We start from the raw sequence: 15820 nt of genomic DNA, 5'->3' as shown, positions 1-15820 counted from the left end.
AAATTTCACTGTTTTCCCTATTCATTTTTCTTTTTTTCTCTACGATGCTGTATTGAAAGTCTCATTTGGCTCCTCTTAGTGCTTGATAGTTTCAAGACATGCTTTATTGTGATATTGGCGGAAGAAACAGTGGTTATGTATTTTGTCCAATGTTTTTCTCATGGTCAGACAAGGATTATTCATTTATAGGAGGTTTATATTGTTCTGATTTTAGATTTTTATGTGTATGTGTGTGTGTGCCTGTGTGGGCCTATGTGAACCATTTGTGTGCATTGGCCACTGGAGGCCAGAGGGCTGGGATCCTCTGGAACTGGAGTTACAGGCACTTGTGAGCCCTGGCACCTGATGTGAGTACAGGGAACCAAACTCAGGTTCTCTGGAAGAACAACAGTAAGTGCTCTTAACAGCTGAGCTACCTCTTGATCCCTGCTGGCTTATTTTTAATGAATTTATTCATGGTTGTCAGCCTACCAAAATGAAAGTATGTTGCTTTTTCATGATTGAAAAAACTCTGTCTGAAGGACAACATCCAAAAATGCTTAGTATACAAAGCTTTTCAGAAACTTTTTTCTTCAGTTGAAAGTTCTACCCTGCAAATCACTTGCGCTCTAGCCTGAAATGGAATCTTAACAGTCTTACAATGTTATGACTTCCACCCAGGCATTCTTGGCTTGTTTTAATAGGTTCTGTTTTTCCTCAAGAGCATTCCTTTATACTGCTACATTTATTTCTCACCCAAATTCCCCCACTTCCCACCCTCCTATCCTATCTGTAACTGAGTTTCTCCAACTACTGTAACAGTGCAGGCATCAATTTATTCAAACGATGTTTATTGTATATTTTGTGACAGGAATCTTCTGGTTGAAGATATCTTAAAAAGATAAGATAAAGCCATTGCTCTAATCCAGCAAACATTTTAGTGGATCAGGAACACTGTCAATAAATCACATCGCCCTCTCTTTTGAAGGAGGCAGGAATTGAGATTTAGAACAAAATACGGGAGTGAGGTACAGTATACTTTCAAGATTTCTGGAACCCCTTCTCTGGAAATACTACAAATGCAGGCTTGCTATCTGCCAGCCGTTCCTCTGTTACCTGAAGAGTCAGTCTTAGTTCTGGTATCCAGTTCTTGCTTTGGCCTTTGTAGGCAAAATTATGGTTTCGGAATTAAAAACAAATCAGAATAGCATGTAAAAATATTAAAACCATTTGCCTCTATTGCTCACCCCTAATCTACCCATAAGAGAAGCATCTTTCAAACACGTTTGGAAAAACAGAGCACCAAGGCACTTCCCATTTGAGTCATTAGAATGTCAACATTAACGTCCTGTCTTAATTTCGGAGTAGTTGCCGTCTTTCCAACACAGGTAGGCCTCCTGGCTCGTCTTGAGTAGCACAGCCCGGGTGAAGCCACATAAGCAAAGAACCGGCGCGCGGAATTCGCTTAAGTCCACTTTCACAGGGAGCAGGGACATTCCTCTCCCAGAACAGGGCTTTAGGGAAGACTCTGCACACCAGCACCCAGCCACCCAGCCGGAGCGCCTGCAGCACCTCGGGAGCAGAGCCAGGCGCCCGCCCCGCCCACTTCCGGGTTGTTGGCGCCGCGGCCGTCGCATGCGTAGTGACGCCAAAGTCCCCCGCAGACCCCGGAAGTGCAGCTCGAAGCCGGTGGGGGCGCGGGTCCCGGAGAGAGCGCCGCGGCGGCCGCGCGGGGGAGTCGGCCCAGGCTGGAAGGCCACGCCTCCTCGCGCGCACCCCCTCAGCCGAGCCGCTGGGGGCAGAGCTCAGGTAGGGCCGCGCTGGCCGCCCCGCCGCCGCGGCGGGACCCTGCGGGCCGGCCGGGCCGGGTCTCGGGCGGGGGCTGGCCCGGGTGCCCGGCCGTCCCCGGGCCCACGGCGGACCCGTGCCTCGGACCTGGGCCCGCGATCTTGCGGAAGGGCTGCCTCCGCCCGCCCTCCAGGCCGGGGGGACACGTGCGTCCTGCGTGGCCAGCCTTGTGTCTGAGCCCACGAGGCTCTGGCTGTCACCACAGCCCACAGACACAGTTAGGGACCCCCCACTTACTGTGTCGCCGTGATCTGGTTGAAGTTGTTAGCTGTTCGTTTTTAATACAAAAAGTGTTAATTGCTAAAGCTTTGGCATGCATTTCGTGCAAACATTAGAGTGTGGTTATAAAGTGCCCTCAAAGCTTTTATCATGTGAAACTGAGTAGGATGTATACACTCTTTTCTAAGTTACTTATATTTGGAAGCAGACTTTTCTCCCACATCCTGTGCTTCTCGTTTTCCAAAGTGTCCATCTTTTGGGGCAAGTAACTTTTGTCTACGTGTGTTTGGGCTGCATTTTAAAGACAAATAGCATTGTCCGTTTCCCCCAAATTCTCAAAAAAGTTGCAGAGGGAAAGTTCTGTGGTCTGGACCTACGACTGCCTTGTTTTGTTTTTAAATAGGTGCAGTGTGGTGGTGCTCTTATCTTAAAGTTCATGGTTTGGCTTTGCCTTAAAGCACTGTCAAAAGTGTTCTGTTTCTCCTGGTTCTTTATCCTTTCTTGAGAGGGACAGATGCCCTTACTCATTCTGAAGTTGAATTAGAGCACTCTTTAGGTGCTAAATCCGGGTTTCAATGGAAGTGCTGCTATGGAGCTTTCTGTAAACTTAACTTGTTTTAAACTAGGAGTCTGGTCCGTTTAACCAGTGAAGCTGGCCGGAATGGGTTTTTGTCTGTGACTGCAGCAGCAGTTGTAAATGGTAGAACAGTATCCAGGCCAAGAGGAAAGTAGGATTTATAAAGCTGTGAGCATCAACCTTTTCATTCATCTAGCTGTACTGATGAGCCACCTTAGGTAAATCAGGTAATGTCCCATGTCCGGGGAAGACAGTAGTGAACAAGGTAGAGAGAAGTCTGGTGTCCTTTATTCTAGTGGGTGAAGAACAGTCCATAAGCAAATGCATGAAAACTAGTGAGGATTGTAAGGAAAAATAAAGCAAGTGGAGGGGGGAGAGAATGATGTGAGTGCTGTGTTAGAGAAGGTGGGCAGGCTCAGAAGTCTCTTTGCTAAAGGGGTAGTTGAGTAGAGGTCTGAATTAAGTGGGGGACGGGACTTCAGTTATGGGGGTATGTTCAGGTGAGTACAATGACTGAGGTTGAAACACATTTGTTATCACTTGGAATAGTAAAGATGTAGGGCTTACCAGTTTGGAGAATGAATATTCAGTTATTTGTTATGTTCATGAAAGATCATATTTATTTATCACCAACTTAGCTTTGCAAGAAGAATCTAGGGTCAGTCCACATTAAAGGTGTTTCCATGCTCTTTGTTGAGCTCAAACAAAATTACCAATATTTAGTCAGCTAATGTAACACGTGTTGCCTTTGTTTTTGTTAAATTGAGTTTGTCCGATAGTGTCAGTATTTAGTGAATACTTCTCCTCTCTGTGCCAACCTTACTTTTCATTTACTTTATCACTATAGTAAGATGTACCCAACATAATACGTTTTAATAATTTCAAGTATTCCATTCAGTAACACAGCATGTGTTCACACTGTTGTGTGACCATCATTGCCGTTTGTCTTCAGTACTTTTCGTCTTCCCTAGCTGAAGCTCTGTACCTGTTAAATACTCACTCCTCTTTGCCAACTACCATTAGCCCCTAGCAACAATGCAGCTTCTTCTGTGCCTGTGACCACTGTGGACACATCATATGAGTGTACTTACGCAGGATTTGTCCTTTTGTGACTGGCTTATTTAACTTAGAATAATGTCCCCAAGTTTCAGCTGTTATTGCATATGTCAGAATGTCCTTCCTTTAAAAGCTGAGTATAATAATCACAGTATAAATGTATTACTTTTTTACTTGTTTGTTCATCTGTGGACACCTGGGTTGCTTTTACTTTTTGGCTACTGTAAATGCTGCTGCTGTGTGTATAAACATGTTTGTCTTACTTTCATTTCTTCTGGTTATAGATTCATAAATGAAAATGTTTCTTTACATGGTAATATGGAATAGTTTGCATCTTGAATGTTCCTATCTTAAGGTTTGGTCCTCAGAGAAGTGACATGGAGAAAAGTCAGTCCTGGTTGGAAGTTTTAGACCATTGAGGGCATGACCTTGAAGAGGACAGTGGAGCCTTAGCCCCTTCCTCCTCCCTTTGCTTTTGCTTCTTGGCTAATAAATGAGCAGTTTGCTCTGCCTGTGCTCCTTTCTGCCCCCACCATAATGTGCTCTCTTCCACAGCTACAAAAGCCATATGGCCAACCAAAGATGTACGAAACCTCTAAAACTGGGAGCCAAAGTAAAACTTTTCTCTTTATACGTTGATTACCTTTGCATTTGTTATAGTGACGGAAGCTGACTAACATGTAATTCTGTGTCTAAGGCTTTAAGGAATTGCGGTACTGTTTACCACAATGACTCCCTGGTTTTTCTTTCCTACCAGCAATGCACAGTATCCTAATTTCACCACAGTATTGTGATTATTTCTCCACATTTTCACCAAACCTTTTAAAACAGTAATTGCCATTCTCGTAACTATATAGTACTATCTGTAGTTTTGATTCACAGTCCTATGATAATTGGTGATGTTAAGCATTTGTGTGCGTGTGCGTGTGTGTGTTGTGTGTGTGTGTGTGTGTGTGTGTGTGTACTTTTTGGCCACATGTCTTTTTTGGAGTTTTTAGAATAGTTCTTTTTCAGTCCAGGCTGGCTTCAAACTCATGATGCTTCTGCCACAGCACACACATTTATCAGCTGGCAGGTGTGGTAACCATACCCAGGTTTTTGGGGAAAGTGTGATACTAGAAATTGAACCAATGCCTTATGCATGCTAGACAAATGTTACAAGCACTGAGCTATGTCTCAAGCTTGTTCATTTAAGATCTGATTTTAATAAAACTTTTTGAGATTTAATTGATATTTTAAAGTATTGGGTTGCTTTTTAAGATGGCAGACTTCATATGTTTTCTTGCTTTTTAAGCCCAAAGTTCTACAATAGTAAAAACCCTCAAATGACTAGGCTAGTTATCTACAATCATCCCATGCTTAGAAATTAAACAGAAACAAAAGCAAAACTGTGAAGTCTCTTTGTACAGTGAACAAAACTTTCAGTATCAGATTGTGATGAAAACAGCCCAGAGACACCAAAGATCTCCTTGCTTCACTTTGTTGTTTTATTCTCTAATTGAAAGGAAGAGGATGTATTGATTGGCTGGTTGTACCTGTGAAGTAGATCTCCTTTGTTTGCTAGCTGAGAAGAGAAGGAAATAGAAGGCAGAATGATGAAGAGTAAAGATATGTTGGGTAGCAGTAAAACAGTCTGCTGTGGTTAGGAGGACGGTGACAAAGGGGATCAGTGATAATAGACAGGGAGCTCCATGACTGCCAGGTCAGAGAGGACCCAACAACCAGTTAATGAGAATGATACAGATTCACAGATGGGAATGGGATGGGGAAGAGGGTGAGAGAGTGCAAATCCCCAATCACTTCTCAGCTTGTGGTTCTGAAGTAAAACTCTGAGTAATCCAGGGGAACCTGCTCTATATCAAGAACCATGTTTCAATTTATGTGGTTCAATAGCCATTGTTTGGAAAGTATGAGCTATGTGTAGTCCTGCAGAATAAGCTAAGTTCTTGAGAATATGTACTGCATGTTTTTTGTTTTTTGTTGACAGAGATTTAGTTGAGTACAGCCACCCCCCCAACACACACACACACACACAGAGAGAGAGAGAGAGAGAGAGAGAGAGAGAGAGAAGAGAGAGAGAGAGAGAGAGAGAGAGAGAGAGAGAGACAGGCTCTTATTATATAACTTTGGCTGGCCTGGAACTTGCCATGTAGATCAGGCTGGTCTCAGACTCAAAGAGATCCACCTGCTTCTGCCTCCCAAAAGGTGATATTAAAGAGAGGAACCACCATTGTTGGCTATTAAAATATTCTTATATGTAATGTTTAAAATTGAAAGAAGTATCTTACTGAAGAATGACTGAATGTCCACTAGGTTACAGTAACAATTTTTAAAAAAAAAATTTTGCTATTGGGTTTTTTTGTATGCAAGCATCATTTGTTAAATACTTTGGGGATAGTATACTTCTGAGGTGACAGATGAGTAACTTGGCTAAGGCTTTGCAGCTGACTTACAAACAAGTTAGAGATAGCAGTACTGCCTTGGTTTCTCTGTATCGTTGTCCCCCCTTTTTTGGAGGCACTTTGGTTTGCAATATATGCAATAATTTTTGTTTCAGAGAAAATATTACTGTCAGGAGAGATTACCAGAGCAACAGCATTTATTGTATGTACAGTTCTTCATAACAGGTTTATATTTGGTTTAAGCATAGTGTCAAGTGATCATGAATTCAGTCTTGATTTGTTCAGAGGTTATGGGGTGATAATAAGACTTGGAGTGTGAATTGAGGCCTCTTTAATATATCCATAGAACAATGATTACAACCAGTACCCAACAGTGTAAATATAAACCATTGTGGGAGATAGGTAGCATTCTTAGGCTCAGATCATGAATCTTCAGGAATGTCTGAATGTTTACATGACATAGGAAGATACAGCATGAGCTATAAGTGAAGGGATTTGGAGGACCTATATAGGTATATAGATAAGAAAGACCTAAGACCAGGAAATAATACTACATTTAAAGAATTTATTCATTTATGCCAACTAGTTTGAGGAAGTATTGATACTTTCACAGATAAAACAGAGTCATGGTTCAATTTTTGCAAGTCAGTTTTGGAAAATACTTCTGACTTTATTCTATTTTGGAATACAATTATTAATCTGTTGGGTCATTAGGGTTTTATTTTTTTTAATCACAAATATGTTTATTTTTATCCTAAATATTGCTCAGCTATGTAGGAGAATACTAGAATAATATGTTCTATAATACTCCATAGAGCACATGTCTGTGGGCCCAGCTACTCAGGAGGATGAGTCAAGAAGCTTAGCAATTTAGTGAGACTCTCAAAATAAGATAGTTTCCAAAAAGGGAAGGGGATGCAGCTTGGCAATAGACCATTTCCTTAATATTATGAGGCCCTGGTATTAGTTGCGGGTACTACAACAAACAGAAGTCTATGTAGGACAGAGTTTAAAAGGAACCTTAGGATATATTCCTATCTAATTTAAGTAAAGATCCATGATTTTGATCTCAAAATAAGTCCCCACTACAGGAGGCTTGCATTCTGTATGGTAGTTGTGGGACAGGTTACATCTCCTGGCAATGAACCCTGTCTTCCCATTGGTTGCTCTTCTGTTGAGACCGTGGCTGTTGATGATCACAGGCTCTCACTACCTGCTTTTACTGCTAACTCCCCGATGTTTATAGGCATTTGGCATTTTGATTCCCATACCATACAAATTTCAGAGTGACTACCGTTTGCTTTCTGTTTCTGTGGTTATGCCACACCTTTTCTTGCTTCTTTCCAGATACTTTCCGTGTTTGGATTTGACACTGGGTGCAGACACTGCTCTGAGCATGAAAGCTTATTGTCTCGACTAGATCTATGTGTCTCTTGGTCTCCAGTGTCTCCTGTTTTCTTTGTCAGGATCATGGTCTTTCCTATGAGTTGAATTCTGGTCTGAAGTCTAGGTTTTGTTCTAGGACCAACAAAATTGATTTTGCTGGTGGCTGTGTGGATCTTTTCACTCTAGCATCGGAGCATTTTTTTTTTAAAAGTCCATTTCCTACTCTTACAGAGTTATTGAGTACTTTTTTTATATATGATCAGTATATGAAGTCAGTTTGTATGATGTGTTTGACAGGTGCTTTTGATTAGAGTATTATTTAGAACCAGGAATTCATTCTTTTGAGACTGAGTGGTGGTGGTGGTGGTGGTGAAAATTTTATGTGCATCAGGAATACTACAAGAACTACTAAGACACTGGATAGTTCTGTTTTATCATTGAAAATAAACTACTTAAAACAAGCTTATTTATTCTAAATATTTTTCTTAACAAGAAACTTGTATAATTTTATCAAAACAAGCATATGTGTTTGTGTTTTTAACTGTTTTAATTAAAATGTAAGGTTTCTTACTACCATTTTCATTATTTTTCTCCTTTCTTAAAATGAATAAAGATTCTCAGCTAGGTCAACTCATTACTGAAAAATACCAAATTATATACTAATTTTTTATTGTTTGTTTTGAAATCTAAAGGATGTTAAAGATACCATTTCTGTTTTAGCAAATCTGAAGGAGGCTTCTTCCTTGCATGGAACATAAATTACTGTTGAATTGGAAAATCACTAGGCAATTCAGTGCTGATGAGAACTAATGAATCTGGAAGCCTAAGTGACATTCACTAGTTCATTAAGGATTTAAATATATGTTGCCTATTGCTGTGTAATAAATTATCCCCAAATTTAGCAGCTTGAAGCAAAAGCCTGTATCATCTCACACAGCTTCTCAGTGTCAGAGACTTAGGAGCCTTTTGGCTGGGAAGCTCTGAATTAGAAGCTCTGATGAAATTAAGATGTCAGCCGGGGCTGCTTTTGTATATAATTTGGGTCTGTAGGATCTACTCTGAGCTCACTCATGTGGCTATTGGCTGGAAGCCTCACTTAACATGTGCGGTTCTTGATAGGCCTGGTCATAATATGGCTTTCCCAAGCCTAGTCAATTGAGGAAGTGAAGAGAAGGGGGAGAGGAGGAGGGGTGAGAGAAAGAGAGAGAGAGAGAGAGAGAGAGAGAGAGAGAGAGAGAGAGAGAGAGCGAGCAATGGATGGATATAGGGAGGGAATGCCCCTAATGAACACAATAATTTTTTGTAACATAAATCAAGATATTATGCTATTACGCTGTCTGCTATTGGTTACACAAGCGAAATCTTATATGGTGTTGGAGGTTATGACTCTTAGGGGTTAGGTCTCATCAGGGGACATTTGGGAGGATACCACTGCCCGGCCCCTGATGGTTCACATGAAAGGATGATAAACAACGCTGGTCATTGTGCTGGTTACCGTGTGGAAAGGTCATGGTCACGACAGAACCCATTGCTAGTTTTTAGATCTTTATTAGGTGGGAAAGAGGGGAGGGGAAAGAAGGGAGCCAGGCTTGGAGAGAGAGAAAGGTGGGGGGAGGGAGGGAGCAGAGCAGAGGACAGAAAGAGATGCAGATTGCATGACCACACTGCATACATAGTCGCCAGTGCCCCTTGATGACGTAAGACACAAGACCCCGAGCTGCGCCTGTGCAGGAGTGAGGGCAGGACCCTAACAGCAAGTCTGTCCCATATACAGAGAACCTTCACCACTTCTTGGGCCCCCATTTGTCTCATCTGATTATTAAAGCACTTCAAATCAAGAGTTGCATTATAAAATATCAAATTCAGGTGTGAATGACACCAGTTGGAATTAGTTCCTTACGTACAGCTTTTTGATTATAAGTCTTTTTTGCTTGCTTTCTGACAGCCAACATACAATGGAGGGGATGGATAGAATAACAGCTTGTTTTTTCCTTGGGTCTTCAACAAATTTTAAGTCACATTTTATTTATGTGTGTGTGTGTGTGTGTGTGTGTGTGTGTGTGTGTGTGTGTGTGTGTGTGTGTGTGTGTGCCTGTGCCTTCTACATTGTGTGGATGTCAATGGAAGGAAGTTAGGGACAACTTGGAATCTTTTCTCCTTTCACCATGTAGACACCAAGAATTGAACTCAGGTCACAGGTATGGTGGTGGACATTTTTACCTACTCAGCAGTCTTGCCAGCCCATGTGTTTGGGTCTTAATTTGTAAAGGTTACTAAGTGGTAACAAGCAAAGGACAACACATTATAAGAAATGTTGCCCACCATTCCTCCAAGAAATGAGAGGCATGCTTCCCTATGCATGGTTACAAGAGAAATACCAAGTTTTGGTCTCCAACCAGAGCCAGGAGTAAAGAAGTGTTGAGAACCGCATCTGTTATTGGGGTAGCCTCTGGCAAGGCAAGGAACAGACCAAACTGCTAAGGAGTGTTAAGTTTGAATAGTTAGTTTGAATAGTTCTGGTGTGCTTTGGACTGGAGGACTGATCTTTAGCTGACAGTATCTCATTCTGAGGTGATTTAGGGCCAGAGAAACTTTAACTTGATATGTGTAAGTTAGAGAGGTAGTTGGAGGTATAAATGGGATTGGTATGATCGTAGGCAAGTAGAAATTAACTGGCCCTGGAAGGAACAATCTCCCTCAGAGTCAGTAACATCCCGTTTTCAAAACTCCACAAATATAGAAAGAAATAAGATGTTGTTAATGTAATTGGCTCTGTGATGAATGGATGGTAGATAAATAAATACGACACCTAACAAAATGCAGGACACTACTGCAAGCACTCTTGTTCAGATGGAGGAGAGTAGGGAGAATACAGAGGAGTCTCTGGTTCCTAGCAGTTCTGAAACTGTTGGACACATAGGATTCTTAGGGTTGGGATATGACTTGAAAAACACTGTGACTGACTTACAAAACAACAGAAATTTATTGCTCACAGAAGTGGACAATATATTTAATACAGTTAACTTACCATCATAATTTATAGACCACAGTGTACTGCATTGTAAAGGTGGTTTTCCTCTATGGTGTGACTGACTGGAGCCATAGCTTACTAAAAGCATACCAAACCTTGTGAGTAATTTCTGTGGTTTTCTGTTCCAACCTTTTATGTTGGTGTGTGTGTGTGTGTGTGTGTGTGTGTGTGTGTGTGTGTGTGTGTGTGTTAGAGACTAGGCATTTTAGGTGTGTAGTTTCTTAGTCTGCTTACTGTTAGTATTTTTCTTTCTTTCTTTTTTTTTTTTTTTTTTGGTGGGCAGTCCAAAGTTCTTTTCATGGTTATATTTTCTCTTTTAAGTATCAAATATCTTGTGAATTCTGTTAAGATAAGTTGTGTTGTGTAATATTATTTTAACTGTGTAAAGGTGTGTTACATTTGTTTCTGCTGCTTTTGTTAATGATGCAAAGATGTGTTACATTTGTTTGATTAAATAAAATTAACCTGGGGTCAGGAGGCTGAGTCAGCAACTAGCTGACGGGAAGTGGTAGTGAGGAACTAAGTGTAGAGAGGGTTCTTAAGTGGGGGCTGAGCAGGATGGCCTCTTTTTTGGAGACTTGAGCAAGGAAAGAAGGTTAACTATTTGCTATTCAGCCTCTCTGAACTGGGAGGATTTCACCTTGACCTTTGAATCCCGAGTTCTATAGAAGGATAGAGACTTAGATAAAGTTTTCTCTAGCGGCCATGATAGAACTGGTACCTAACTGCTGCTGGTAGCTGCCGAGTGGCAGTTACCAATTAGGAGAACAGTTGCTTAAGATGCAGCCACTGTATTGAATGAAAAACAACACAATTGCTTTAGATAGAAGCTATATGCAAGCAATTTATTGAAATAAATTGTATGTTGGGCTCTTGCGAAGCTTACTGGGAACTATGAACTTAAGGGTCCTAGAAGTTGTGCTGCCGATGTATCTGTGGTGTGCATGCTTGTGCGTTTCCATGTTTACTTGTGTGGCTGCATATCCATGTGCAGGTGCATGTGCATGTGGATGTCAGGCAGAAGACTGGCTTTCTTGAACCCAGAGTTCACTGATACAGCTAATTTAGCAAGCTAGACTTGCTCCAACAATTCCCTGCCTTTGCTGCTTGAGTACCTGAATTACAGGCAGGCAGCCAGCCTGACTCACATTTTCATGGCTGCTTGAGATCCCATTTGCAGGGCTTTTGTGTGCATGGCAAGTGCTCTGCCCACTGAGCCTTCTTCCTAACTCTTAGGCCTTCATTTGAGTGGATGAATACCAGTCCTGAGTGCTGCACACTCATTCTGTCCAAAGCAACTTAACAGAACTCACAGACAGTGGATCCTAGTCACTGACTGATGCCTACACGTGCAGTATTATATTCCAGGCCATGAGTTTGCAGGGCCTACCTTAAGGCCTTTCATCTGACTGGTACTGTCAGATACTACCTTTGTTGTAGTTGCTATAAATTTTTTTAGTTAGTTTAAAAATATGCATGTATTGAGCCGGGCATTGGTGGCGCACGCCTTTAATCCCAGCACTCGGGAGGCAGAGGCAGGTGGATCTCTGTGAGTTCGAGCAGCCTGGCTACAAGTGACTCCAGAAAGCGCAAAGTACACAGAAACCCTGTCTCGAAAAACCAAAAAAAAAAAAAAAAAATGCATGTATGTATGTGTACATGTATATGCATGTGTGAGTGTGGATGCATGTTTGCCTTAGCATGTATGTGGAGGAGGTCAGAAGGCAACTTTCAGAAATTGGTTCTTGCTTTCTATGTTTTAACTGCAGTTTCTCTTGTACTTCATACCTCAGGCTGGCTGGTCCTTCCTCTGGCCAATTTTCCTGTCTTGATCTCCAGCTTATGGTAAGGAATGGCAGATAGAGGCTAGCATATCTAACTTTTTAGGTTGGTTTTAGGGATAGCTACTGAGCCATGTCTATGGCCCCCAAGGCTTTAGAGTTACATGTCAGCTCCATCTTTGGTTCATGTGGTTTTGATCTCCTCAAAAGACAGCAATTTTACCTCAGTTTCTTTTATGGAGTGAACTTCTAGTACATTTTATTTTGTGTGTTCTTTTAGGTGCACAGCAAATTTAAGTGGAAAACACAGAGAGCTCTCATTTTTTCTACCCTCTTTGTGCACACAGTGTGTCCTTTGTCAGTATTCTTTGCCTCACCTACCTAGGCATAAAATCTCTACTAAAAAAGCCGCCTGTGCTACATTTGTTACAATCAGTGTACCTGCACCAGTACATCATCACCATGTCTATAGTTTACACTGGTGCACACTCATGTTCTGCATTCTGACGTTTTAAAAACATTTCAGATTATAATTACATTTCTACCACCCCTTTCCTCCTCCTAAACCTTCCATATAACCCCTCCATTCTCTCCTTTAAATTCATGGCCTCCCCCTTTTTTTAACCTATTTTTATCTGATGTGTGTATGTATTTGTGTAGATGTATATATTTCTATATAAATTGTTGAGTCCATTAAATGTTAACTTGTGTGCATGGTTTCAGGGCTGTTTAGCACTGGACAACAAATTGGTATTTGCTTCCTTGGGGAAGATCACTTTCCTTCTTCCAACTTTCCTCAGTTGCCTGTAGAGTTGAGACCCCATAACCCCTGACCCCTGAAATTGCTTTGGCATGTTCATCAGTGTCTTTTTTGGTTAGCTCACTATATTGGAGAGAATTGACAGAGGAGTATCTTCTGACATTATGATGTTACACAGCCTCATAGTCAAGTATCTGATCATCTGGCTCTTACAATCTTTCCATACACTCCTGCACAGTGTTTCCTCAGCCTCAGGTGCAGGAGTTGTTTTGTAGATGTATCCATTGGGACCGGGCTCCACAACTCTACATTTTGATTGGTGTGGTTTTCTGTAGTGGTCTCCATCTGTTGCAAAGAGAAGTTTCCTTGATTATATCTGTGGATATAAGGACAGATGTTTATATATTGTTAGGGGTTGTGCTCACTTAGCATATTAGTGGTTGTTGGTTCTTCCTTAGTAACTATGACTCCATTAGCACTGGGTAGTTAGCTAGGTTTCCAGCACCAGGCATGGTCTCCCTGTTATTAAAAGGGTTTTAAGTTCAGTTAAAGAGCTGTTGTTTACCACCAAGGTATGTGTTAACACTGCTGCACCCTTAGGTTAACATTTATGCTGGGGTTCTTGATGTGGTTCATAGATATCATAGATAGTTAGGACTGTTTGTTGCTTCCTTTCTTTGGAAGCTTGAATGTCGCTTTCTGGTGTTATGAAAGCTAGTCCTTGGGAGAAGAAGCATTGAGATCAGATTCAGCTCAGGGTCCTCTGGGCCCTGTGTCTGAAGTGCACAGTGTCTTCAGCAGTAGAGACTTACCCTCTACCTCTGGGGATATCCAAAGGCAACAGCAATAGACTATATGTTTTGGGGATGTCTAGGACAGCCCTGGCCAATAACTCAGAAGAGGACTTCTCATGTTGGGTTTTGGGTTTTTGTTAGGTGGTCTTTGGCTCTTGTAGGGAACACTGTCAGCTCAGATGAGAAAAGTTCATTAAGCTACATATGTATATTTATATACTGTATTACATGAGTTAAAAGCTTTTTAAGATTTAATACTTAATAGTATGATCCCTTTTGACTTTTCAGACATCCTTATTGTTATCCACATCCCTCTGTATTTTCCTCCCCCTGGTTCCTTAAGGAGTTTCCCCCTTTTCCAGTTTTCCCTATGAGATCATGTGTATCCTGCTACTCCCTTTTACCCTCCTCCCACTTCGTTCTGTATTTACCTCTAAGGGTTTTGACCAATATATGCCATCCACTCATCCTAGTATCATTCAGAATAATGTAGATTACTGTTCTGCACCAGTTTGTCTGTCCCGCCCTCCAGCTGCTAGCAACCAGGTATCTATTTTCTATTGTCATAGTTCCTCATTTTCTAGAATATCATACAGTTGAATCAATACAGTGTGTAGCTTCTGTAGATTTTCTTCTTTCTTTGGACTTTTCAAGTTTAAGCTTCCTTCTTCTGTGTCTTTTCATGGCATGATGGTTTTTGGAATCCATTTTCTGTTGAGGTGACAGGTATAGCCTAGGTAAATGATAAACATAGGGAGAAATGTATGTGCTCATAGTTGTAGAGTCTGAGAAGTCCTGATAAAAGCCTCATTGCTGCATCAGAACATTTCAGAAGGGCAGGAGAAGCATGCCCACACAGGACCCAGAGAACTTAACAAGCCTATTGTTACTAACTCCTCTGGTAATCAATTCATGAGGCTCTCTTTTCATGACCTAATCATTCTTTAAATGTCCCACCTCTTAATACTGTTGAGTATTAAATTTCTTTTTCCCTTTTTTCATATTTTTTCTGTGGTGATATGTTGTTTCCCCTAAAATATTTTGTACCCTAATAAAACTTATCTGGGGTCAGAGAACAGAACAGCCACTAGATTAGACATAGAGTCCAGACAGTGGTGGCACACACACCTTGAATACTATCGCTTGGGAGGCAGAGATCCATCTGGATCTCTATGAATTCAAGGCCACCCTGGAAACAGCCAGGCATGGTGACTCATGCCGTTAACCCCAGGAAGTGATGGCAGGAAGCAGAAAGGTGTATAAGGCATGAGGACCAGGAACTAAAGGCTTTTAGGCTTTTAGCAGCAGTTGAGCTGAGATACATTTGGATGAGGGCTCAGAGACTTCCAGTTTGAGGAAACAGGATTGACTGAGAAGTTGTCAAGGTGAGGTAGCTGTGGCTTGTTCTGCTTCTCTGATCTTCCAGCTAAGTTTTATTAGGGTACACAATATTTTGGGGGACACAATATATCACCACATTTTCCCTTTTATTGAAAATAGTCTTTTCCATACAATATATCCTAATTATGTTTTATCCTCCCTCTACTCCTCGCAGTTCCTCCTCACTCTTCCCCTCCCCTCCAGATCCACTGCCTTTCTGTCTCATTGGAAAACAACAGGCTTCTAAGAGATAACAACCGAACACGACAATATAGAATATAATAAGATGAAGCAAAATATAACATATTGAAGTTGGACATGGCAACCCAACAAGAGGGAAAGAGTCCCAGGAGCAGGTACAAGAGTCAGAAATCCACTCATTCTTAGAGTCAGGAGTCCCATAAAAATACTGGGCTAATAGCTATAATATATACACAGAGAACCTGGTGCAGGCCCTTGTATGCCCTGTGTTTGCTCATAATGTGCCTTGCTTAGTTGATTCAGAGGGCCTTGTTCTCCTGGTGTCCTCCATCTCTTCTGGCTCTTAGCTTTTTCTGTCGTCTTTCCCATGGGACTCCCTGAGCTCTGAGGGGAGGGATTTGATGGA

General features: G+C 41.5%; 1 protein-coding gene across 3 annotated transcripts in view; it reads left to right on the top strand.

Moving 5' to 3' along the window:
* The first annotated feature begins 1631 nt into the window (after positions 1-1631).
* Positions 1632-15820, top strand: part of LOC114708345 (cotranscriptional regulator FAM172A-like) — a 149915-nt gene continuing 135726 nt past the window's right edge. Inside the window, exon 1 of one of the 3 annotated variants that reach the window (XM_037211081.1) lies at positions 1632-1788. The gene's annotated coding sequence lies outside the window, so the exon portion shown is untranslated. The remainder of the gene's footprint in view (positions 1789-15820) is intronic. The other 2 variants (XM_037211080.1, XM_037211079.1) reach the window with 2 other exon arrangements.

Source organism: Peromyscus leucopus, chromosome 15 (assembly GCF_004664715.2).
Source record: "Peromyscus leucopus breed LL Stock chromosome 15, UCI_PerLeu_2.1, whole genome shotgun sequence".
Lineage (NCBI taxonomy): Eukaryota > Metazoa > Chordata > Mammalia > Rodentia > Cricetidae > Peromyscus > Peromyscus leucopus.
The sequence above is the reverse complement of the archived record's forward strand: the minus strand, read 5'-3'. Positions and strand labels throughout refer to the sequence as shown.